This window comes from Nomascus leucogenys, chromosome 4 (genome assembly GCF_006542625.1).
Source record: "Nomascus leucogenys isolate Asia chromosome 4, Asia_NLE_v1, whole genome shotgun sequence".
Lineage (NCBI taxonomy): Eukaryota > Metazoa > Chordata > Mammalia > Primates > Hylobatidae > Nomascus > Nomascus leucogenys.
This window is the reverse complement of record NC_044384.1, coordinates 16,525,553-16,550,565: the sequence shown is the minus strand read 5'-3', so window position 1 is coordinate 16,550,565 and position 25,013 is coordinate 16,525,553. Positions and strand designations below refer to the sequence as shown.

The following is a 25,013-nucleotide window of genomic DNA, read 5'->3' as shown; positions in this document are numbered from 1 at the left end:
CACAGGCTTTGGTTGGGAAGACATAACATATACATGAAATGGTCAAGCATATTCAGTGTCACAAACGGAAATATAGCCCACACTGATGAAGAAGTGAGTAGGCCAGAATTGGGTGGCATTAATCTTAAAAGGATTTCTGAAGGAAGTATTTCTATGGAAAAGCAGTGTCATGATAAAAGGACAGGTCTTCAAGTCAAATCATTGGGTTCTAATGTCTGACTATTTGTGATTTCACAAAGTATGGTCAAGGCTAGGTGAGTGGGGTAGGAACAAAGTGCTTGACATACAGAGATGCTAAAAAAAAGTGTCCTTACAAATATCCCTGCAAGGGAAAGGATGAGAAGAGACACGAAGAAGAAAATCTTCAGTGTTTCCTTCAGGGCTAGCTGCTTTCCATATGGTATCTCATTTGATTCTCACAGTCACACTGTGAGATGTTTATTATCCTTTGCATCTTACAAAGAAGAAACCAAAGGTCAAGGTTAAGTAACTTATCTAAAGTCATTCTGCTGGTCTGTGGCAGAGTCTAGGTAGTAACCCTCACTCTGTGTCAGGCATTATTCTAAATGTTTTATTTGTATTAATTATTTCGGCTTCACAACCCTATGAGGTAGGTACTATCCTTAACCCCACTTACTAAGGAGGAAACTGAGGCACAGAGAGGTTAAGTAACTTGCCCAAAGTCAACACAGCTAGTAAGTAACAGAGCCAAGACTTGAACCCAGACAATCTGGGTCCTGAGTTTGGAATGCTAACCACTTTACTATCTTTTCCCATTACATATGCCATACTGCCTCTCTCTGAAGAATATTTATGAACAGACAAAACTGTCAAAACAGCTTGGAGCTTTAGGATGAATATTTTAAATATTATAAATCCCTCGCTCGTAGGGGAGTGGTTGTTTGATACGGTTTCTGCTGATCACTCCGTAATCTATCCAAGACAGTGATGTGCACAGACTATTTTGGTTTCAGTTAATATATAGCACCATATAAACATTGACTCAACTGGAGAGCCTGAACAATAAATTATCACTAGCTCAAGTGCTAAAATAGCACTTGCTTTTCTCTGTGCCTGAGCATGCTATCTATTTATACTTTGCTTACTTCTGTGGAGTTCAAACTGCTTTATGCACATTTCATCATTGCTATACTTACATGGATTTATTGTCTTTATTATACACATGTGACTAATGCACCACACAACGCTTAATATTTACTACAGGAATCTCAGTTTTCAACTAGCTTTTTAATCTACGGGTATTACTGACTGCCTTTAATTTATAATTAGTGGAAGTTTGCTAACAATAAAAACCATAGCATTTTACTGTTTATCTTTTAGCTCAATTCATTTTGTATATGATATGACCATTCTTGTTCTTGAGTATGAACCATATATTATTTTCTGGCCTTTCTTTACAATTCCATTTATGGCTGACCTTGAACCAGAATAGATGTGTGATTTTACTTTCCAAAGTCCAATACATGTATTTTTCTTTTGTTCATGTTGATATCTGCATTGGCACACATGAATTTCCAAATTTGGTCTTCACCTTTTCAGTTTTCATAGGCAAAAAATAAATTCGGATGATGCAATAGTCAGTAAAGAACTCCAAACAAAGGTTTTCTTGACTAGCTGGAGGATATATGGAAATCCCTAACTGTGGTGTATACAAACTGTAAACCCAAGTTTATACATTGTCAGGAGTTAATAGAACTTAAGATTTAGTAGCATGCTTTAGAACTAGATTCATAAAGAGAAATAAAGAAAGAATTGTCATTTGATGTTTTTGTCCTGACAAATAAAAATAGCCAACTGCTTAGCCCACGGCTGGGGCATTCTATTTTCTTTTGTCTTCTTTTCATGTGAATATCCATCTTCATTATTGAAAACAGAAACTCCAACCTTAAGCATTTCCCTGTGTTTGCAAAAAGGATATTATATCAACAGTCCCTTTTAAGAACAGGAAGTTATCGTTTCATTCTACACAAGTCCCTACAGTTTTCATCTTGCCCTGGTGTGTCATCTGCCAGTGTGACTTTAGGAAGGCGAGACAGGTATGGCCAGATATGAGAGATTTTTAAAAGTCACAGTGTCAACAATGGTGTCATAGGGGGAGTGTTTAGTAACAGAGCCATTTATTTTAGGAATGTTTTTGTACCCTGGTAATCCTGATATGATAAGGCTTTAACAAGGTCAACTAAGTAACCTGTAGTCAATATCCTCATTCAAGAGAGGTCAGGTGCTTGGGGACTCACAGCTGTACAGATGTACTGTGTGCCCTTTTATCTCTCCCTTCTGCACATGCTGTTCTCTCTACCTAGATAAGTGGGCACCTCTACCTCTATGATTTCTCTTTCAGGACTCCGTGTAGCTATCATTTCCTCTAAAAAGCCTTTCCTAAAACCGAATTGGATGTCTGTTTTGTGGGCACAGCCCCCTACACCCACCCCACTTATCCTAATGGGTTGAAAATACCAGGAAAAACTTCAGATAAAGACCATGCCCCAGTAAATAGCTGAATAAAGAACAGGTGAAGGGTGTCAGAAAAGCAAGAAATGGAGACAGAGGCTTGGAAGGGTCTTCCTAGTATTGTTGTTGTTACCTCTACGTGGCCACCCTGGGGGTACCTGTGGAGCTGTGGAAATCTCTAAAATCAAAACCAGGCCAGGCTTAGAATTAGTTTGACTAATACAGATTATGTTACTTGAATGTTTTCAAATGCAGATTTTGCTTTTTTATTTTTCTTTGCTCTTTATCTCATTAAAATAAACAATGGTATGGTATTCCCATTTGAATTAGGTCCAGCCCTGAAAGCTGGAGCAGTCTTCAGATGGCATGCTCCACTTGGCCCCTGCTCATAGGGCTGGCGTTCAGACCATGGAAATATCAGCAGAATCGAATGCACTTGGGCAGTTTCCATAAACTTTGTAAGTATACGATCAAAGTTAAGACAAATGGGAAACACAGAATAATTAATAACAATGGTGAGTGGAAAATGCTAGCAAGCCATAACAATCCAAAGCATGTTTTCTATCTCTTTTTAAGCAGCTATCTGTCTTACCCACAAAGAGACTGTCTGAAAAATGAATTCACTAGCACCATATCTAAGGCAGAATGACATATGGAAATAGTACGGTCTTTGGCGTTAGACCGGAGTTTCAGTGCTAGCTCTGAAACTGACTTGCTGGCTGCATGGCTTTAGCAAGTTCCTTAAGATGGCAGGGCCTCTGCTTCCTCATCAACTTTCAACAATTTTGGAGGTTTAGAGAAAATATAAGTACAAGTGTTTAGCACATCATAGGGGTTCAATAAGGGACAACTAGTGCCATCACCATTATCTTCAACACTACTGAAGAAACAGTAAAATAATCAGTTTGGAAATTATGAACGGCCTTAAACTGAATTGGAGTTTAATTATATAGGTGATAGAAATAAAGATTGGAATAAGCAAATTAGAACATAAACTGGAAAATATTTAACAAATGTAAGAAAGCAAACTTTTGAATAATTTAATTATACTCATTTTACCATAATACTATGTATATATCAACAAATCTTAATTTGTATTAATTTGTAATAATATTAATTTCAATTTATAATACTCATAATCCTTAAATTATATATTAGCTGAAAGGTATATTATATATCCTTCCAGAAAATGCTATGAATATACATGCATTTGTATATGTATCTAATTTTTTTCTCATCAATAAAATCATATTATCCATACAGACTTCCACTTTTTCCCTCTACAATAAATCTCAGACATTTTAAAATGTGAGTTCATATATATCCATCACCTTTCTTAATAGCAGCATTTTATTTCATAATATCAATTTACCAATTTAGCCAGTCCCCTGCACAGACATTTCTTTTTTTCCTCAAGGTTTTTTTTTTTTTTTGGCTGCAAAATTAAAATGCATAATGCTGTAATAGACATCCTTACACATAGGTAGAAAAAACTTGTAGAAGTGAAATTACCAAGTCAAAGGCTGTGTAAACTTAACATTTTCAAAATTAAGGTCCAAGTGCTCTCCAAAAACTTTACAAGAATTTACCCTATCATTAACAGCATATAAAAAAAAAAGAAAAAAAAAGAAAAACAACCTAGGCTTTTTTACACTTGCTTCTCCCAACTCTCTCTGTCTAGGCTTGTCCCAGGGCAGAAGGTACAATCCAGTCATACTAATAACTGATTTAAAGGGTCACCATTCAGCATTTAGCCATAATTCATGATAGTTCCTCGTAGTTACCTTCTGTTGTTGCTTAGTCTAAAAACACAAACAACGCTGGAGGTCAAAAAGTTCCTGCTTGTCCTAGGTTAGGTATATCAAGTTCCTCTAGTTGAAGGGCTCTTAACTATATAGGAAGAGCTGCCCCACCCCTAAAAGAGAAAAGCAAAAGTAAACCAAACCAGTCATAGATAAACTGAGTCAAGTCATCTTGTATGTACTGAATGTTTTTCTGCGTTAGGCTCAGCACTAGGGGGCTTTTCATACATTACCTATTTTAGGGTCTACGTATTTTTGAGGAAGGCCCCCAGATTGCCGAATTATACCTGGGAAAACAAGAACTGGTGTCCCACCCCCCACCCACCGCATCCAATGAAGTGCTGCTTTCAATCAGCAAAAACAGGTCATCCCACTATCAGCCAGAAATCCCTATTAACAGCCGTTTCTGAGATAACTGATGTTCTCCGTGTGACTCTGAGGCTTGGTGAGATCTTTAAGTGTCTTCTAAGTCATTAGAAGAGATAAATATGTGTTCAGTATAGTTGCGGTGTCAAGTATATTTTGTCGTATTTGAATTCTATAAAAATCTGTCGTGGAAAAGTGGCCTATTGGGTATTCCCAGATTAAATAGAATGTTGAACTAACTGGAATACGTCACTCTTCTAGCTGCCTGGGGGTTTACTGCACTTAAGATAAACTGGGATTTACCATATTACTCAGCCCTGATCTTGGCATCATAAATCTTTTCTTCACTTCGCTCTCACTGTCACACTGAGCGAAAGAATAGAGGCCCCCTCTCCCAGGATAAAAAAATGTGAAAAAGAGTAATTTCCCATCATTCTCCCTAAAAAGAATCCCATGTAAGACTGTTGAATCCACCCTAAATAATAATCTCCAAATTAACAATTACCACCCTGAGATGAGAGCAAATAAAGAATTGGATTGGAATGCAGAGCTTGACAAAATGATTCCATGCCACAGGACATTCTCTGCGATTTGCGAATACAAATGATAGCCCATTCTTTATTGAAAAAATCTTTTCTAAGGTCAGGTTTTTGAAACTGAATCTACATCTTCTCTCTTGGGGATTAATAAGGTTAGATCCCAAGTACAAAGGAATGTCCCATGAAGTATCAGAAGCTGGACACCAACAGTATTGTGAGATATACGTCAATAGTTAAAGTCCACATTTCACTTTCACACAACTTTTCACTTTCACTTTCACACAACTGCCACCCACCCCATGCTCCCTGCAAGGGAAGAAGGGATTCTCCCTTCCTGAGGGTCAAGCCCCTGGAGACTGTTCTCAAGCCTAGAAACCATGGGCCTGCCCCAGTAAGTGAAAGTCTTATTTTACTTTATTTATTTATTTTTTTAAATTTTACTTTAAGTTCTGGGATACATGTGCACAATGTACAGGTTTGTGACATAGGTAAACGTGTGCCATGGTGGTTTGCTGCACCTATCAACCCATCATCTAGGTATTAAGCCCCACTTGCATTAGCTATTTGTCCTAATACTCTCCCTCCCCTCGCCCACCCTCAACAGGCCCCAGTGTGTTGTTCCCCTCCCTGTGTCCATGTGTTCTCATTGTTCACCTTCCACTTACAAGTGAGAACATGCAGTGTTTGGTTTTCTGTTCCTGTGTTAGTTTGCTGAGGATGATGGTTTCCAGCTTCATCTATGTCCCTGCAAAGGACATGATCTTATTCCTTTTTATGGCTACATAGTATTCCGTGATGTACATGTACCACATTTTCTTTTTCCAGTCTATCATTGATGGGCATTTGGGTTGGTTCCATGTCTTCGCGATTGTGAATAGTACTGCAATAAACATACATGTGCATGTATCTTTATAATAGAACGATTTATATTCTTTTGGGTATATACCCAGTAATGGGACTGATGGCTCAAATGGTATTTCTGGTTCTAGATCCTTGAGGAATTGCTATACTATCTTCCACAATGGTTCAGCTAATTTACATTTCCACCAACAGTGTAAAAGCATTCTTATTTCTCCACAGCCTTGCCAGCATCTGTTGTTTTTTGAAGTCTTTATTTTATTTATTTTTATTTTAGCAACTATAATAACTTGGTCTTCTAAGGACAGACCCACCTTCAACTGAATTCCACTTTTGAGGCAGAAAAAACTTTGTGAGATTCCAGTATATTCAAAAACAGGTCATTTGTATTCAATAGTGTCACTAACCTACTCATATGAAAAAACACTGTGTGTGTCTGAAATACATCACACTTTAAGTAGCTGAGGTGGGTTTCTGTTGAAATCACTCATTGTGGGCAACCATGCATAAGCAGCTGCTTACTGAAGTTAAGCCAGCCTTGGAGTTCAGAATAAGCCCTAAAAGTTTCTGATGTGTTAAGTGGAGATTCTGAAATCTCTGCCAGAGAGTAGGTTTTAGGCTGGTGCATTTGCAAATCACTGGAAAAAGCAGTGCATTTGAATCCCCTCAGGACAGACTGTTGTATGTGATTAATCTCTGACCAATCAGAAATAGCTAAGTGTTGAGGCTGAAATATGAAATTAAAAAAGAAAATTGGCCTAGTCTTCATTTCTTTTGCATTATTAAAAAATAACCTACAAATACGTTTGTTACATTTAAATCATCTACAGCCTGAGTGCCTCCTTCCTTCATTTGACAAACTACTCATTGAACTACTACGTGCAGGGTGCTCAGCTAGGGCTTAGGAGCATTGTCAGAACTATGACAGGCATGGTCCATGCTTTCATGGATCTGAAAGAATAAACAAGCACAGCGTTGACTGTATAGAAATATTCAGAGAATTAAAGTAGGGTGATAGGAGAGGGAATGATTGGGTGTTCCGGAGGGGCCTCTCGAAGGAAGTGACTTTTAAGCTGAGATTTGAAAGGCAAGAAAGAGCCAGCCCTGGGAAAGTTAGGGGCAGTACAATGTAGGCAGAAGTCACAAGTAGTGGAATATCCCAAGGAGGGAGCAACCTGATGTGTTTGGAGGATCAGGAAGTCAGTTCGAGTGGCCCACGAGCAATGGGGGAGTGTGCAACTGGTGAGAGCTGAGGCTTGAGAATCAGTGTGAAGGCAATGTAAGATTCTGGAAATCAGATCGAGAGCCTGGATATTAATCTAGGATGACAGGAAGTATTTGGAGTGATAAGACAAGCTAAAAAGCATGGCCCATACAACTCTTCTGCAAAGACCCCAAACTAGAGAGATGGCCAACAAGATGGCAGGTGTCCTGAGGTGCACGTCTATCCCTTTGTGCCCCTCACCCAAAGAGCCAGGCTCTGGAAAGCACTGATGGCAGCTGGCTCCTTGGAATGACATCACCAGGGGATACCACGGCCTCAGTACCTGCCATTGCATCAGCTCCAACCTGGTCAAGACCTACATCAGCAAGCTCTCCTCCTTCACCCCTGCCCCAGCAACCAGACTTAATCCAGCTTCTCACTCCCCTCCAGAAATGCTTCCCTGTCTACTTCTGTGTTTTCAGTACATGGAAGGGTTTTGTCCCCAAGCACTGACAGATTCCATACTTCTGTGTAACTAATTTTGGCCAAAAAATTTTTCAAAATCTTTGAAATTCTGAATGCGTTTCATCAAGGAAACAAGGGTAATCAATTCTACAGCCATACTTGTTTCATGTATGAAGAGAAAAAATCCCAAATAACACCCCGTGATGAAATGTCACACTCAACCATTAAAGACCTATTTTTAGCAAAGTCAACCACTAAGTTCTCAGCCAAATGAAAGGTCATGTGTTATCTGAGAAGCACATGTTACTGTGGTCATCAAATTGCTAATCTGGGGTAAGGTATTCCATGGAAGATGCTTGTTATGAAACTAGAGTGTATTATAGTGATTACTGCCATTCAGAAATGTAGATAAATCTACAAAAATGATAAGGAGAACATGAACTTAACAACTACATTTCAAATGATGTTTTAAACAAGTCTATTAAAGTGATGTTTGTGTGTGTGTGTGTGAGTGTGTGTGTGTGTTAAGAACACTTAACATGAGATTTGCTTATTCTTTATTCCTGTTGAAGAGCAACTCCCCATTTCTCTCTTCCCCTAGTCCCTGGCAACCACCACTGTGTTCTCGGCTTCTGTGAATTTGGCTACTGCGGATACTCATATAAGTGGAATCACGCAGTATTTGTCCTTCTGTGACTGGTTTATTTCACTGAGCATGATGTCCTCAAGAATCATCCATGTAGTTGCATATGAAAATATTCTTAAGGTGGAGTAATACGTATGTGTGTGTGTGTGTATGTATATATATGCAACCTCTGCCTCATAGGATTCAAGCAATTCTCCTGCCTCAGTCTCCCTAGTAGCTGGGATTACAGGCGTGTGCTACCACGCTCAGCTAATTTTTGTATTTTTAGTAGAGACAGGATTTCGCCATGTTGGCCAGGCTGTAATAATATAGTGATTATTATAGTATACTCTATACTATAGCATAGAGATTGAGGTTGGCACATCTGACTCACATATGACTGTGAATACCCAATCATTATGCTTATGAACTACAAAAAATCAGCAGATAACTTACAAGTGCAGCCATGTTACAAAATCATGTATATATATATATCTACACACACACACATACATATATACACACACATACACACATACACACCACATTTTCCGTATTCATTCATCTGTGAAATGACATTCCCTGATATATATTATTAGTGGGCAAAAATGTGCCCTGAGGTTTCAGTTTCAGTATGGTGGTCCATATATCAAACATATGGTTCTAAAATGATATCATCACATGTAGTATGGTACTGAAAAGATGATGTAGATTTATTTCCTCACTAGTATGACCTTAAGCAAGATATATTATGTTCCTAAACCTTGGTTCTTCATCTGTAAAAAATAAAAATAATCGTATTCATCTTTCACAGGGCTGCTGTGATGATTAAATGAGATAAACCACACAACACAGCACATGACATAGTCACTGATATTCAATACATATGAGCTCCCTTTTCCTTTAGCTCTCTGCTCCCACGGTAATCCAAATTTTTGGCAAGCTAATAGTTTTTATTTTTTGGTACAGTTGTTAGCACCATCCAATCCCATATAAACCACAAACAGGCTAGAATTTTTGTCTATTTGTTTGATGTTGAAGCAGAACAGTATCTGCCAGATGGTAGGTGCTCAATAAATAGCCTTTGAATGAAATGAATGAATGGGAAGTTACACTGGAATAAGGCTGAATGTGAAGGTCAGTCAAATATCTTAGCAGAATTATTGGATATGTTTTTAATGGAAGAGATACATTTTTAAATTTTTTTCTTTTTTTTGAGATGGAGTCTCACTCTATCGTCCAGGCTGGAGTGCAGTGGCACAATCTCAGCTCACTGCAACCTCTGCCCCACAGGATTCAAGCAGTTCTCCTGCCTCAGTCTCCCTAGTAGCTGGGATTACAGGCGTGCACTATCACACCCAACTAATTTTTGTATTTTCAGTAGAGATGGGATTTCGCCATGTTGGCCAGGCTGTAATAATGTAGTGATTATTACAGTATACTTTATACTATAGCATAGAGATTGAGGTTGGCACATCTCACATATGACTGTGAATACCCAATCATTATGCTTATGAACTACAAAAAAATCAGCAGATAACTTACAAGTGTAGCCATGTTACAAAATAATTAAGTATAAAAACCATCTAATAAAGAGAGTAGTGGTCCCACTAAACTCTGTGATATTTTAACCATAAACAAAGCATTAATGGGAAAAGTCTGATCCCAAGGCATCCTGGATCAGCAGTAGGTCAGTAATACCCAGGAGAGCAGGAACCATGGTGTATAAGGCTTGTATTGGACTCAGCTTCAGGCCATCTGAGAGTCAGCCTGGGGAAGTCCTGGTAACCTGCAAGGTCACCTCTATAGAAGAGCCATCAGTGGCAGGCATCACCTCTCCAGGTCTCCCAGCTTATTTTCCCATGATAGTGCGGTGATACATCATTTTAGAATTATGATTCTAGAATTATGTAGTAACATGGAGGGGGCGTACCCAACATCACAGTGGATGGAAATCAACCAGAGTGACCCCAGAACACCAAGAAAACATCATAGTGGGGATAGAAACCTCCCTTGCTCAGAAAGCTGGGGATTGGGAGCTAACTCTGCCACCAACAAGCTGTGTGGCTTTGGGTAAGTCATTGAATCTTGGTCCAGCAGGCCTTGGTTTCATCATCTGGTTTCATCATCTGTCATTTATCAATACAGACCTCTTTCATCTCTATCTCCTCACTTCAGAAGTCCCATGCCTGGACTGTGGCGGCCCTGGCTGGTATCCCTTCCCATGCCTTGCTGTTTTGGAAAAGTTACATGTGTAGAAACCACAGATAGTAGTAGGGGGAGACAATAAGGAAGAAAAAGTCACTCCTTCACCTTCTTTTAAAGTACTATGCTCACAATTGCTCACATCTGGCACGCTTCAATAGCAATCACTTGCAAGGTTCAAAAATCTTGAACCATGAAAGTGAAAGAAGGAGCTTTATCTTCAAAAGGAAAATTAAAGTCCTGGAGAGGACCACTTGGGACCTTTTTATTACACCTAGATAATGGCAGGTATTATTACTCTATGCAGCAGTATGTTTTTATGAATAGACTAACACATACCCTTAGGCTGTAAAATAGTGCTTTAGGATATAACATGTTGATTCAGATACAAAATAAAATACTGTTTGTATTGTAGGCTTTTAATGAAAAGTCTAAAAACACACCTATTTAACAAACCTCTATTTTTATAGGGGCTGCCTAAAAAAGCCTGCTTTTAAAAAAGTCTAAGTATGGGTGGTCTCACACCTAGAAGTGGCACAAGAATCCTTTGTCAGACGATGTGTCTTAATTTTTGCTATGGAAAATGTGGTCACCATAATTATAGCCCAAAGAAAATAAAAGGTTTTTAAAATTCCATGCAGGAGGGGAATAAGAGTTTGTTAGCATTCAATAAAACTATAATTTAGCCAGCTTTTAGGAACAGAGGAATCAGCAGTTAAATTACAGCACTGGACAATTCTCTGTTTTACCTTGTGGCTATTTGTCGAAGTGTCTTATTTCCTCTTGGAGACCTAAGCTCCTTGGGAACAAATGCCAAGTTACCTGTATCCCTGTAACCTCTACCAGACCTGGTACACGGTTTGTTTTTTGTGTTCAATGAACCACAGAGAATCTTTCAGGAAAAATCACTTGAGAAATATTTCAGAGTAAGAGGAAATCGATGCATAACTTGTTTAAAAACTATTTTCTTAGGCCTAAAGATATTTCAAATACACACTTTAAAAGGTTCCTTTATGGAAAAAGTTCATTTGCGCAGGCTCTGAAATGAGATTTAGCCAAGAAAAGCATCAATACTAATTAAGTATTGATAAAGAAGGAGGGGGGAGTTTAGCTAGGTAACTTAGTCACTTGGTTACTAAAACCTTCTTCTCGATGGAAAGAAGCCATTAGAGATTGAGCGACTCATATTGAAGGAAGAGCTATAATGCAATCGTTTCTCTCTATAGATGGTCTTTTTTTTTGGCTTTGAAATAAAAGGATCAAAGGCAAATGAGCCTATTGAAAATTAATGAAAACTGAATGCTGCGTGCTGTTAATATACTCACTTAACTCAGGCAGCAAGAAAGAACCGTGCAGCCCTTTATCATACGGGATAAAATACAAAAGCCTTTATATACAATTTTTGGTTGTCAATTAAAAAATAACTAAATAAAAATTTTAAAAACTTTTTTTAATAAAAGCTTTCCAGGAAGGCTGGGCGCAGAAGGACCTGAAGTTTCGTGCACCTGGAAGCATCATAGTTACGAGTTTTTCTCAGCTTGAATTTCCTATATTTCTTAGATTTCTTAACTCTGCAGTGCAACTGACTCTCCCTCTAACCATGAATATGCATCAGAAATTCCAATATTTTGGCATCTGAACTCCATCTTCCTAACTGCATTCTCACCATCAGAAGTAGCCAAAAAAGGTCTTCTTCAAATCTATCTTCTTCACATGTTTTGATTTCTTGAAACAGAAATAGGATGATGATAAACACAGGTGAGAGAAAATAATGTTTTCCTGAAATAGGTAAGAAAGTTATGGCTTGTTGACATGTGGCTGCCAAACACACATGGGTAGAAATCAATTTGAAAGGCTTGGTCTGTGTAAGGATGCTGCATGACCTTCAGAATCCAACCCAGCTAAGCCCCCCCCTGCCACTTCCTAGCTGTGTGACCACTGACAGATCGTTCACTTTCTTTGAGCTGCTGTCTCCTGGTCTGAAAACAGAGCAAATGCTCGTACCTGCTAGAGGTGTTCAGGGCTCAGCCGGTGCAAGTCACAAGCTTACAGCAGCACCGTTGTCTGTCATGTGGTGAGAACCCACTACATGGTGGCTATTTCTGGTGTCATCTTCTGCAGCAATTTGTGCTGCTTGAATTGTGCAGAATGCAATCAAATGCCAAACTCTTCTTGCATTTTCAGTGACAATCCTCTGGTGACAGCTACCTCAGAGGACGGTGTCTGTGAGGCGCCAGTCACTTCTACAGTTGGCTCCCCCATGTCCACATCTGCTCAATCAGGGGAACGGTCACAACAGGAACAGAAAAGGGAAGGGAGAAAGGAAAGGAGGGAGGGAAAAAGGGACAGAAAGGAGGAAGAAAGGAAGAAGGAAGTGAGGGAGGAGGAAGCTTTCATAAGATGATGTAATATTCAATTTCCCATCCTCATTCTTTGCCAATCGTCACCAAATATTTTGAATTCAAATGAAAAGCATGTTAGAGTCAGACATTGAGGGGTGAACCCGTCCCCTGTGAGAGAGCATAGTTTTGTTGGCAAATGGGAGTGGAGAGTAGAAAAGAAATACAAAACAAACAGAGACTCCAGTTAAACTGATCTGTCTTCCTCAGTCTGGTGTGGGATTTTCTCCATTGAAAATTTCTGTTTTTTTAATATTGTATCATAAGGTGGCTTTTATTTGAGCTTTTCAGGTTATTTGGTCTTTCTTTTGCAAGAAAGTAGTTTATTTGTTTTCACAACAAAGAGTGGCTTCCGGTTGAGGAAGGAAAGAACTGTGAGTTGAAGGAAGATGGTTTTGCATGACTATGCGATGCCCCTGTACACACAAAGATATAGAGACACACACACACAGACATACACTGACACAGAGATACACACACAGACAGACACACACAGGCACACACTGACATAGAGACACACACACAGACACACATTGACACACAGACACACATAGACACAGAGACACACACACAGACACACACTGACACACAGACACACACTGACACACAGACACAGAGACACACACAGACACACACTGACATAGAGACACACAGATACACATTGACACACAGACACACACAGACACAGACACACATTGACACACAGACACACAGACACAGACACACACAGACACACACAGACACACACAGACACAGAGACACACACAGATACACACTGACACAGAGACACACAGACAGACATACACAGACACACACAGACACAGAGACACACACACAGACATACACAGACACACATAGACACAGAGACACACACACAGACACAGAGACACACACTGACACAGAGACACATACACACACTGACACACACACACAAACACTACACACAGAGACACACACACATTGACACAGACACAGAGACACACTCACACAGACACACACTGACATGCAGACACAGACACACAAAAACACACACTACACAACACATGCACACAGAGACACACAGACAAATGCACACACACAACACACACAGACACATGCACAGAACACAGACACAGAGATACACACAGACATATACTACACAACATGCACACACAAAGACACACAGGCACACAGACACAGACACACACACACAACACACACAGACATGCACAGACACACACAACACACACAGCCATAAACATGCAAACACTACACAACATAGGCACACACACAGAGACGCACACAGACAACACACACAGAGACACATGCATACACAGACACAGAGACACACACAACACACAGACACATGCACAGACCCAGACACACACACAGATACCACACAACACATACACAGATACACACAGACACAACACAGACACACATACAACACATGCACAGACACATACACAGAGACACACCATACACGCAGACACATGTACACAGACATACACACAGATACAGACACACAGACACACTACATATGCACAGAAACACATGGAGATGACACAGACATAAACACACAGACGCACACGTGTACACCATAGTGGGGCTCATCCCACTTCTGTGCTGTGAGTGGCATAATCTCTTATTTCCTTTTTCAATCAAGAAACCCTGACATTTCCAACCACCACACATGGGGTAAATACAGTAGCATGGACCAAAACCATAACAAACAAAACAACGCGCACACACGCACACACACACACACACACACACACACACACACACACACACACACGAAGGATCTTTTCAAGCAAGCCGGTCTCTCATGAACTTTTCAAGGCTCAGCTCGTAACCTTAGTTCCAGACGTATACCTCTGACTATTTCCGACGTGTTCCTGTTTTGTTTGTTTGGGTTTATTTGCCTTCGTTCTGCAGGAAGCCTCACAGATATGACAGGGTGATTTAATTCTGCACAAACCTCGCCTCCCTCAGTTCTTAGAATGAAGATAGATACCACTACCGGTATTCTTAGAGTTAGACTTACACAGCCTCCCACACCAAACAGAGTGAAGCAGAACCCCCATTTCACTGGAATCCTTACTTTTAGGTATTTGCAGGTTTTTCTTTATGACACAGGAAACCAAATATGAGGTACCATTGCAGATAGTAATAAATGGGCTTCTAAAATGTTCCCAGTGGCTGGCAGAACAATAATTGATTTATATCCCAAAAGGGGCAATACATCTGACCCCTTACACTTTGTAAAGGAAAGGAAGATTCTAGACACTCTTTTGTCAGGTGTCCAAATTTATTCATGACAACAGATTGTCAAAGCCATCTTTGAAGGGACTGGCAAAAGTTTCTCCCTATACTCCCAGGTATAAGACAGTCAAGAGCCAAAAATGATAGAGTTGGCAGTGGGCCATGGGATGGGAAAACAAATCAAACTTTATTTTTTGTTTTGTTTTCTTTTAGAGCCAGGGTCTTGCTCTATCACTCAGGCTGGAGTGCAGTGGTACAACCACAGCTCAGCACGGGTGGGAGAAAACTCATCAACTCCTGGGAAAAAGTGATTCTCCCACCTCAGTTTCCCAAATAGCTGGGACCACAGGTGTGTGCCAGCATGCCTGGTTAATTTTTTAATATTTTTATAGAGATGGGGTCTCGCTAGGTTGCCTAGGCTGGTCTTGAACTCCTGGACTCAAGTGATCCTCCCACCTCAGCCTTCCAAAGTGCTGAGATACGGGCATGAGTCACTGCACCTGGGCCAAATTGAGCGTTGAATGAAGGGGTGCATTCCTATGGAGCTAATGAATCCGCTGCACCCTTAGCTCCAGCAGGCATGGGATGTTTGAAACAAGCCAGGCACACCCTGCATCAAATGGGCAATGTGCAGACAGCATTACGGAGCAGAAGTCAAGTGACAGGCTGGGGGGTCCACTGTCTTGATGATTTCTGCTCCTGCTGCTACGCTGATAGCCAGTTGACTGACGTATACATAGAGACCACTCTCAACCGCAGGCTGAATTGTCCCTACCAAGCTATCTGCACCTTGAGTATATAACAAACTATTGTGAGAAAAGTTAAATTTTTTTCACCCAATTCTGACATTTAAGACTTTCTGTAAGATGGCCAAAATGTTTTAAGACCCAAACTCCTGAAAGTCTTTCAAAAGACGCTAGTCAATTCATCCTTATAACCCTCCCTTTTCCCACCGCCCCTAATAGAAGGTACCTTGGGGGAATCTCCTTTGGTTAATATATAAGTAAATTAAGGAGATGACTTTCCATGATTTTACGGAACCAGTGACTCTTAAATAAATCTCTTTGAAAAGGAAATAAATGTGTCTTTATAGTAGAAGGATTTATGCACATGTATGTTTGTTGTGGCACTATTCACAATAGCAATGACTTGGAACCAACCCAAATGTCCATCAATAATAGACTGGATAAAGAAAATGTAGCAAATATACACCATGGAATACTATGCAGCCATTAAAAAGGATGAGTTCGTGTCCTTTGCAGGAACATGGATGAAACTGGAAACCATCATTCTCAGCAAACTATCACAAGAACAGAAAACCTAACACCGCATGTTCTCACTGGTAAGGAGTTGAACAATGAGAACAACATGAACATAGCGAGGAGAACATCACACACTGGGGCCTGTTGAGGTGTGGGGGGCTAGGGGAGGGATAGCATTATGAGAAATACCTAATGTATGTGACGGGTTGATGTGCAGCAAACCACCATGGCACGCGTATACCTATGTAACAAAACTGCACGTTCTGCACATGTACCCCAGAAATTAAAGTATAATAATAATAATAATAATAAATTCTATAATGAAAAAAAGGAAATAAATGTATTCCTTTGGCTGGGCCCGGTGGCTCATGCCTGTAATCCCAGCACTTGGGGAGGCCGAAGCAGGCAGATCACTTGAGGTCAGTAGTTTGCAACCAGCCTGGCAAACATGGTGAAACCTGTCTCTACTAAAAATACGAAAATTAGCCAGGCATTGTGGTGCATGCCTGTAATCCCAGCTACTTGGGTGCCTGAGGCAGGAGAATCACTTGAACTCGGGAGGCGGAGGTTGCAGTGAGACGAGATCGGGCCACTGCACTCCAGCCTGGGCGACAGAGCAAGACTCGGTCTCAAAAAAAAAAAAATATTCCTATGTTCACATAACATTTGTTAGAATACTGGCAGCAAAATTTTATGACAACTACTTTACTAAGGTTTAGAAGACCTGGTCTGACTCAGAACAACTGAGGCCACTTACCTAACCTGTCTGTACCTCTGTTAACTCATTCCTAAAATGGTGAGGCCTGGACAAGACGGTTTGTAAGATAATTTTCAGCTCTAACATTTTGCAACTATATATTTATGCAGATTCTACTTGTAAAAGACACGCTGTTAGATGCCACAGAGACAAACATGCAAAGACATGATCTGTACCTCATTCTGTTTACAGTGTTATTGCTTGGCTGTATTTCCAAACTTCCATCATAGGCTACTTTGATTAGGCATCAAATTTCTATCTTTCTTTAACTGTATGCCTCTCTTTGATGTTTAGAGGTTCTTAGACAAACGGGGATCAGTACCATATGCACAGGCTTTGCCTAAACATCTTTATATTCACCTTCACTCTGTGCGTCTTGTGCAGCCGTGGTTTTCTTGACACCCACCATCAGGGCTCTCTAAACAAGCACTATGTTGGCCTGCCCTGCTGTGTCTTGGGAATTCTGTAATATATACTTAATTCTTGCCCCTGAAGTGGATTCCTTCTCCTCTCTTCTCCCTCAAGAACAAGCATCCTGGCCTGCAGCCTGCAGCCTAGGGACTGGCGACCTGCTTGAAAATCTGTGCATGTCGGACCTGTCAGCATCCAGGCTGGGGGAAACAGGCTGCCCTTGAGCAGAACAGCTTTGCTAATCAATCACGCTTCAGGAAAGTGGGTGGTTTGTATGTGAGGCCCACTTTGCCAGGACCAAGCCCCTTACGAAAACGTCTGAGTGTGAATTAAAAGAAAGAAAACAGTCTACCTTCTGCGTCCACTGCGGGAGGGCCAGACAAGGTTTTATTTTAAAAAAACCTCCTCTTTTCTGAAGTCTGAAAGCAAGACCCTGGGCTTAAAGAGAATTCCTCCGTCAAGATTTACTAGAGGCTATGATCAGGAGACAGAGCGCTCAACCTGGATGCCAATGACATGTGTCAAACAAGAGAAAACTTCAGGGAGGTTCCCCACCTATTCAGAAATGAGAAATTAACTACTTATATATTTTTAAAAACAGCCTCCTGAGATGATATCATATATGATTGTGATTGTACTAGCAAAGCAATTAGCAAGTTGAGCAAATGTATATCTTCTGAAGCTAAGCCAGGTACAAGATACAAGTCCCTACCAGTAAGATGCGATTAATGGGACGATGTCAAGTATATCGTCACAGGGCTGGGTATATATTCTGGCTATTACTTGTTAGTTAGGGCAAGTTAGGTAACTTCTCTAAGCCTTTAAATACATTCATATATATGCACACGCACACACACACACACACACACATAATGGGGCCAATTATACTTTCAACTCATAGAATTGTTCTGAGAATTGAGATACTAAAAGCAAACTAAGTGTTTCTATGCTGTAAACACAACAGAAATGTAAAGTATTGTTATAACGGACATACTTGTATTTCTTCAAATAATGTACACGTTACTTTACTCAAAATTATTTGATTTCTATTCTAGCTTTCATGTTTTTTGTTATTTTAGGAATGAGTTTCTAATTAATTCAGTTTATATGCATTTCCTATCTAAAGTCTTTTCACATTTTCAAAGCTCCTGCACGAGTGACAGAAAAACACAAGCTTAAAATATCTAGAGAAACAGCACCACAGAAATAGGATAGATAGATAATTGAGAAGGCATCTGCCCTCTTTCCAGCACAGGGTCAGTACTACTTCTGGTACTTATCCTGCTCACATATGAACTGACTTATATACAAGATTATCTATTGGAGCATTATCTGCAATACCAAAAGACTGGAAATAAACAGGTGTCCATCATCAGGGGCTGGTTAATTACTCCATGGGTAGTAAACAGTGACATAATGACATCTAATGAATTTCTCATCCTGAAATTCCTTCCATATTGACTCTGGGCTTGGCCCCATGACCTGCTTTTGCCAATGGAACATTAACCAATGGGATTCAAGTAGAAGCTTAATAAAACCTCCACAGCGGGGCCAACCTTTCTCTGTTTTTGTGGGACCCAGTCACCATATGAAGCAGCTGGGGCTAGTTTACTCAAGGCACGTATTCCAACTGAGGTCAGACTCTCCCAACAACCTGCTAGTGAGGCCATCTTAGACCATCTAGCCCCAAATAATCACATCCATATGAACAAATCCAGGCAAAAGCAGCAGCAAAAAACCCTTGGCAAATCCCAGGCCAAATAGTTCACCCATAGAATTATGACTAATAAAAGAGTTGTTGTTTTAAACCACTATGTTATGGAGTAATTTGTTATGCAGCTAATTGATAACTGGCACACTCTGATATCTCCAAAACAATGCAATACTAGGAAGTATTATACCACCTAGGAAGAAAGGAAAAGGATGCATTCTATGTACTGACATGGTACATCTCAAGATGTACCATGATAAGATCTTACATGGTAAGATCTCACGATATACTGTTAAATCAACAGGGCAAACAGTATGCTGACTTTTGTGTAAGAAAGGAAAAATTTTAAAACGTGTATATGTTATTTTGCATGGACAGGCACTGGATATATACTCAAGAAATTAATAGACAATGGTTCCTTATTCTGATGGAGGAGCGTGTAGTGAATTGGGTGGATGGGGTCGGAGGTGCTAGCGAGACTTACCAATAAACACCTTTCTAAACTGTTTCAGTATAGGAACCATGTGACTAATACCTATTCAAATAATTATTTTTAAAAAGGGAAAAATAAGGCTAATACAAGATAGAAATGACAAAGCTTGAAAAACTTGAATTTCAAACTGATGATTATAATTCTGCTATGCAACCATCCTCCATCATGAACAGCCTTCCTTTGAACCGGAATAATCGTTTCTTTGTAACACATATGATTATTTGTACACCCGGTTATCTTCCCTGCTAGACTGTAAGTGTTTTAAAAGCAGGGACCATATCTCATGCATCTTTGTCTCTTCAGCAAGTGGCAAGCATCTTGCCAGGCACAGAAGAAAGCCTTGCTCAATAACTGTTTGTTGAGTCAAAAAAATAAACAAAAACATTCGGACCTCACTAACAGTGTCCGTTGTTAATGCTGGTGCGTTCAATAAGATCTTCAACAGCGTAGCTTCTATCTGTACACATCCTCCACACACCATGTTTCAGGAAAATGGTGAGCATTCCTCATGATCTGGGCTCATGAATGTACTCTCAACTACTGGGGAGAGTATATACAAAAGCTAAATTTGAACGCTACGAAAAGAAAAATGCAAAACAACCTCCTCTATTTAAAAAAACAACAACATTTGACTAGAGGGGGTCTAGAAAAAGAAAAGAAGAAGGATCTTTGATTATTTCTCATAAGTAACACATTTGACTGCTGTGGTTGGAATAAGCAGCCCCGCTCCCACCCCCTGCTAGCAAAGCAAACTAAGCCACCCAAGTAAGTGGACCATGGGGACACAGAGGCAGAAAACTCCCGGCCCTATCCCCAGGCCTCTAGAGAAGTTGACACTCAAGCCACGGTGGAGAGGTTTTCTGTTATGAGTTTAGCATTTCTAGGAAAGAGGAGACCACAGGCTTTCTCTGTAGTCCATTTCAAGAGTCTGATAGCTCTCACTGGAAATCTTCACTTCCTTTGAACTTGTACCTTCCTGCTGTGCCTCAGGCCTCTCCCTCTTCTACGAGAGTTCTTGTCTCCATGTCTGATCCCCGTGAAAGTTCAGGCGTTTAAGGAGGAGGTCTGGGCCGCCTTCACGGTGGTGTCCACACCTCTCCCAGGGGGATGTGTTCGGTAAGTGTGCATGAAGCACCATCTCAGCCCTGTGCATCCTGGACCGCACCAACAAACAGCACCACACAGCTTGGGGACCACGTCCAGATTCACACGCAGACAATAAGCACCATGGCTAATACCCAAGCGTTAAATAATTAAAGGTCCCTCCAAGGATGCACATAAGTAAGAGTGGAAGCAAAGGAAGTGCACACGCTTGTCTCAAGAAAGACAGGGCATGTAGCCTTCTCCCTAGGATCTCTCACCATCTTCTCTTCACTTCTCTTTCTCACATCAAATGATGCCAATTCTTTAACTTTCCTAGGTTCCATTTCCCAATGCTTTCATCAGTTTCAGTCTTCTGCGAGGCTGCATTTCCCTAATTAAGGACAGTGGGAGACGCTCCACATTTGGGGCCCCTGTGAGGCAGCAAAGGTGGAGAGCTGAGACTGACTATCCAGAATCCAGGTGTGCCTTCACCACACAGAACGACAAGCATCGTTGATGCCTCTAGTAAGTGCCAGGTGTTGGGTTAGATGCTGTTGGAGATATAAAAGGTGGAGACATCATCTCTGTCACTTAATGAAAGTGACACTGATCGGACAGGATTTAAAGAAGAGGACTCTGGTGTGGGTGGGAAGAGCACAGTGGGAGGGCTGGGGCAGGGGCACGGCCTTGGGACCAGAGTAGGTGGAGGCAGTGGGGCAGGGAGGAGGAAAAGAAAGAAGGAAGAGGCTGGTCAGAGGAAGCCCAAAAGTGGATTCCTGGACACAAAGTAAAAAGCGGAGGATGACTTAAAGACGGTTTCCAGATGTGGGGGTCTGGGGAAAAGGGAAGCTTGTACAGCTGCTGACAGAGGCTGACAGAGGCTGACAGAGGCAGAGAGGGCTCATGGTGAGCTGGCTGAATTCGGGGTAAACAAGAGGAGACTTCACGCTTCACCTCAGATGAGGAAATAGGACTGGGAATACAGTTTTATGACTGAAGCCATGACAGAAAAGCCTTTCCAAAGGAGCACGGCGGAGGAGAGAACTGGAGAAGAGGCACGGAGACCGCCAAGCATTCCAGGTGCAGGCGGCAGGAGGGAGCCCAGGATGCCGGCAGAGCGAGCCATGGCCCGTGAACCCCAAGGCCGATGGGCACCGGCTCATCTAATTCATTTGTGTACAGATCCACAAAACTGTACCTGGCTGTGGCCCTCAGTAAGTGCTATATAAATGCTTCATAAGTGTTTGTTGAAGGAAGTTGAAATGTAGTAGTCAGAAGAGTGAGAGGGAAACCAGCAACAGAGCCTTGTAAGTCTAAGAAAAAGAACTCAAAGATGGTCAAGAGCTAACATTGCACAGGGAATTACAGTATTTCCTGAAGACCAAGGGCAACTCTGATTGTTCCAGACTGCCTGGGAGCACCAGAGTCTGATTGTTCCAGACTGCCTGGGAGCACCAGAGGGCTGGGTGGGGGCAGGAGTCAGTCCACCTGGAACTTCTGCCTCCAGTGTACTGAGTCCGCACGGACCACCAGCGCCAACACTACCTTACTTAATATGGGGGTGGGGGAAGTCCCTGGGATATATAATGGTCTCGATTTAAATTCTGTGCTGTTTTTATTTTAGCTGTGTAATTTGGAAACTTCAAATAAAAGCCTGAAAGGAAACTTGGACTATTTAAGCTTACACAGACTCTATTAATGCTATATGGTTATTCTACCCTTGACATTGGAAGAAGGAGAAACTAGCATGGGAATACACTTTTCTAAAAAAATGCTATTTAAAAATATGAAAGTTTATTTAACATCTAAGGAAAGGTACTTAATTAGAGGGACACTTAACAAGAAGAATTGAGGATCTAAGTAAATAGTCCCCATCTGCTCCTGGTCCTACCACCTGGCGATTACTTCCTCTTCTTCTCTGATAGATTTTAGCCAACCAATTTTGTTTTATTTGTGCAAGTTGAGAGGCCACCTGTTATGGAATATACTTCCACATTAAACAAAGTGAACACTTCCTATTTCTCTGCTTCCCATATGATTTTTAAAACACAAAGCACTCACTTTCACCTTAAACAGATTTAAGAAATGCTGACTCTGATGAACAGGTATAAACAAGGCAATCTTTTGTTTATGAAAATTGTTAACGACCTACCCACAGAAAGACATGTCCTGCGCCGCACCGTACCCCCCACCCCCGCCCGCCCGGTTCCCTGACACTGGTGAATTAATCTATCCACACTTTTTTGCTCATTTCCCTGGCTGTTACCAGCTGAAGTGAAGAAAAGACATTTTACAAGCGGACATGGTCTATTTGTGCTAAAACAGGCACCACACAAATCCAGAGAAAGGAGCCAAAAAGAAATACCAGGCAGAGGGAACAGCGTGGATAAAGGCAAAGCTGAGAGGAGGGTAAGTGTTTCGTGTTGGGGGATGGTGTATCTGGGGGCTGGGGACAGGGGGGTACAGTGTATTGGGTTGAGGATTTATAGCCAGGAAAACTGGAAATAAAGGGGAAGGAGACTTTGTGAAGGGCTTTAACTGTTGGGCTAAGGAAAGCTGGATTGTTCCTAACAACTGGGCACCAGTGGAAGGTTAGAGCCAGGGAATATAACTGCCACAGAGGTGCTTTGGACTGAATAATACTGTGGCTGTAGGCAGCTCTGGGTTGGGGGTTGGGAGGTACAAGCCTCCAGGAATCCACTGGAGCAGTGTGGGCCCTGCCACGTTGTCCTGAACAAAGTGCTGTGGGGATGGACGCAAACATGGAGTGAAAACTCCAGAGATCACCTGACCTCCGCGTGCCGCTGCTCTGACTGCTGGACCACAGTGACGTTTGGGGTCTCTCGGAATTAGTGTCAGCTCAGAGCCAGTCACCAGTAGTCCCCAAAAGGTCTGATTATTTCCTTTTCCCCAGTGCATAGTCACCCTGGCAAAAGGCTATAGGTCCCTTTGGGGAAGGCTGGGAGAAAGAGCAACAGTATTAATTCTTGGCAGTGTGGTAGGGTCCTTCCTCAAGGAGACCCGGCCTCCTCTTCATTCAAGGGCTTCTGGGTTGGTAAATTGGTGCAAGTGTGGGAATTGATTGAGGGGCCGTGACTCTCTGTTTTCAGGGTGCAAGTTGGGCTTCTGTTCCCTTCACCTAGAACTCCTCCACCTATACAGACCAAGTAAGGGTTTAGTAGATGTCCGCCTATGTCACTTCTAGGAACGCCATGAGGACAGGGTTGGAAGTGGGGGAAATGAAGTGTTAGTCAGTGTACGGATACAAAGAAAGTGAGATGGAAATAAAAGAAAGTGAGATGATGGAACTGAAGATGACTAAGATGTGGGGAGCCAGGACTAGTGGTTCCCATTGGCAGGTGGTCTCCTAACTGGCAATGTTAGGGAGAAGTGTATAAATCCTCAACCCAATACACTGTACTCAATACATTGTCAGTGGGAGAAGGAGAGGCAGAGCTTGGTTTGAAATGGTGGGGGATTCTCCAAGGTGGCATGGACATACAGGATGGAAATGGGAGACGTGTCAGTCCTAGAGATACGGGTTTTTGGAACAACCTGCATTAAAACTGGAAGGATTAGAGAGAGTAGATGGGAGATCTCCAAGACAGAGGAAACAGAGAGAGGAAGCTAAGACCTAGGCTGGGGCAAATGTCTGAATTTACCTGAGTAGGGGAAGAGAGAGAAGCTGGCATGTTGGACAGAGACGACTGGTCACCAAGACAGAAGGAAGAATCAGGCCGTGTAACAGGATCAAGAGGGTCTAGTGTTAAAAGAGAGACATTTCCAACTGCTACAGAAAAGTAAAGTGTTATGGCTCTGGACATCTGCTGAAATTGGTGCATGATCCCCTCGAAGACAGTGTTTCCTTAAAAACCTGGGAACAGAAGAGCCCCTGGCCTGGTGGAGGGTGGCAGTAGGGACAGTTGGGAGTGAAGCTGTGTGGTCAGGAAGAAAAGATCCACCTTGAAGAAGCTGAAGACATGGGGAGGAGACACAGTGGCAGACCAAAGGAGCAGCCAAGTTAAAGGCAACTTTTTTCTAGGACTTGGGGGTCCTAAGTACACTTGTGGGCGGTGAACGTGCTGGAAGGGTCTGGACTTTTCAGATGGAGAACAGG

The 25,013-nt window shown here is 41.5% G+C and overlaps 1 protein-coding gene and 1 pseudogene across 1 annotated transcript in view; both read right to left on the bottom strand.

Annotated features, from left to right (window-relative positions):
• The window catches only part of BCL2 (BCL2 apoptosis regulator), a 196,575-nt gene that overhangs the window by 60,946 nt on the left and 110,616 nt on the right, over positions 1–25,013 (bottom strand). The window lies entirely within an intron of this gene.
• LOC115835001 lies at positions 9,786–9,861 on the bottom strand (annotated as a pseudogene).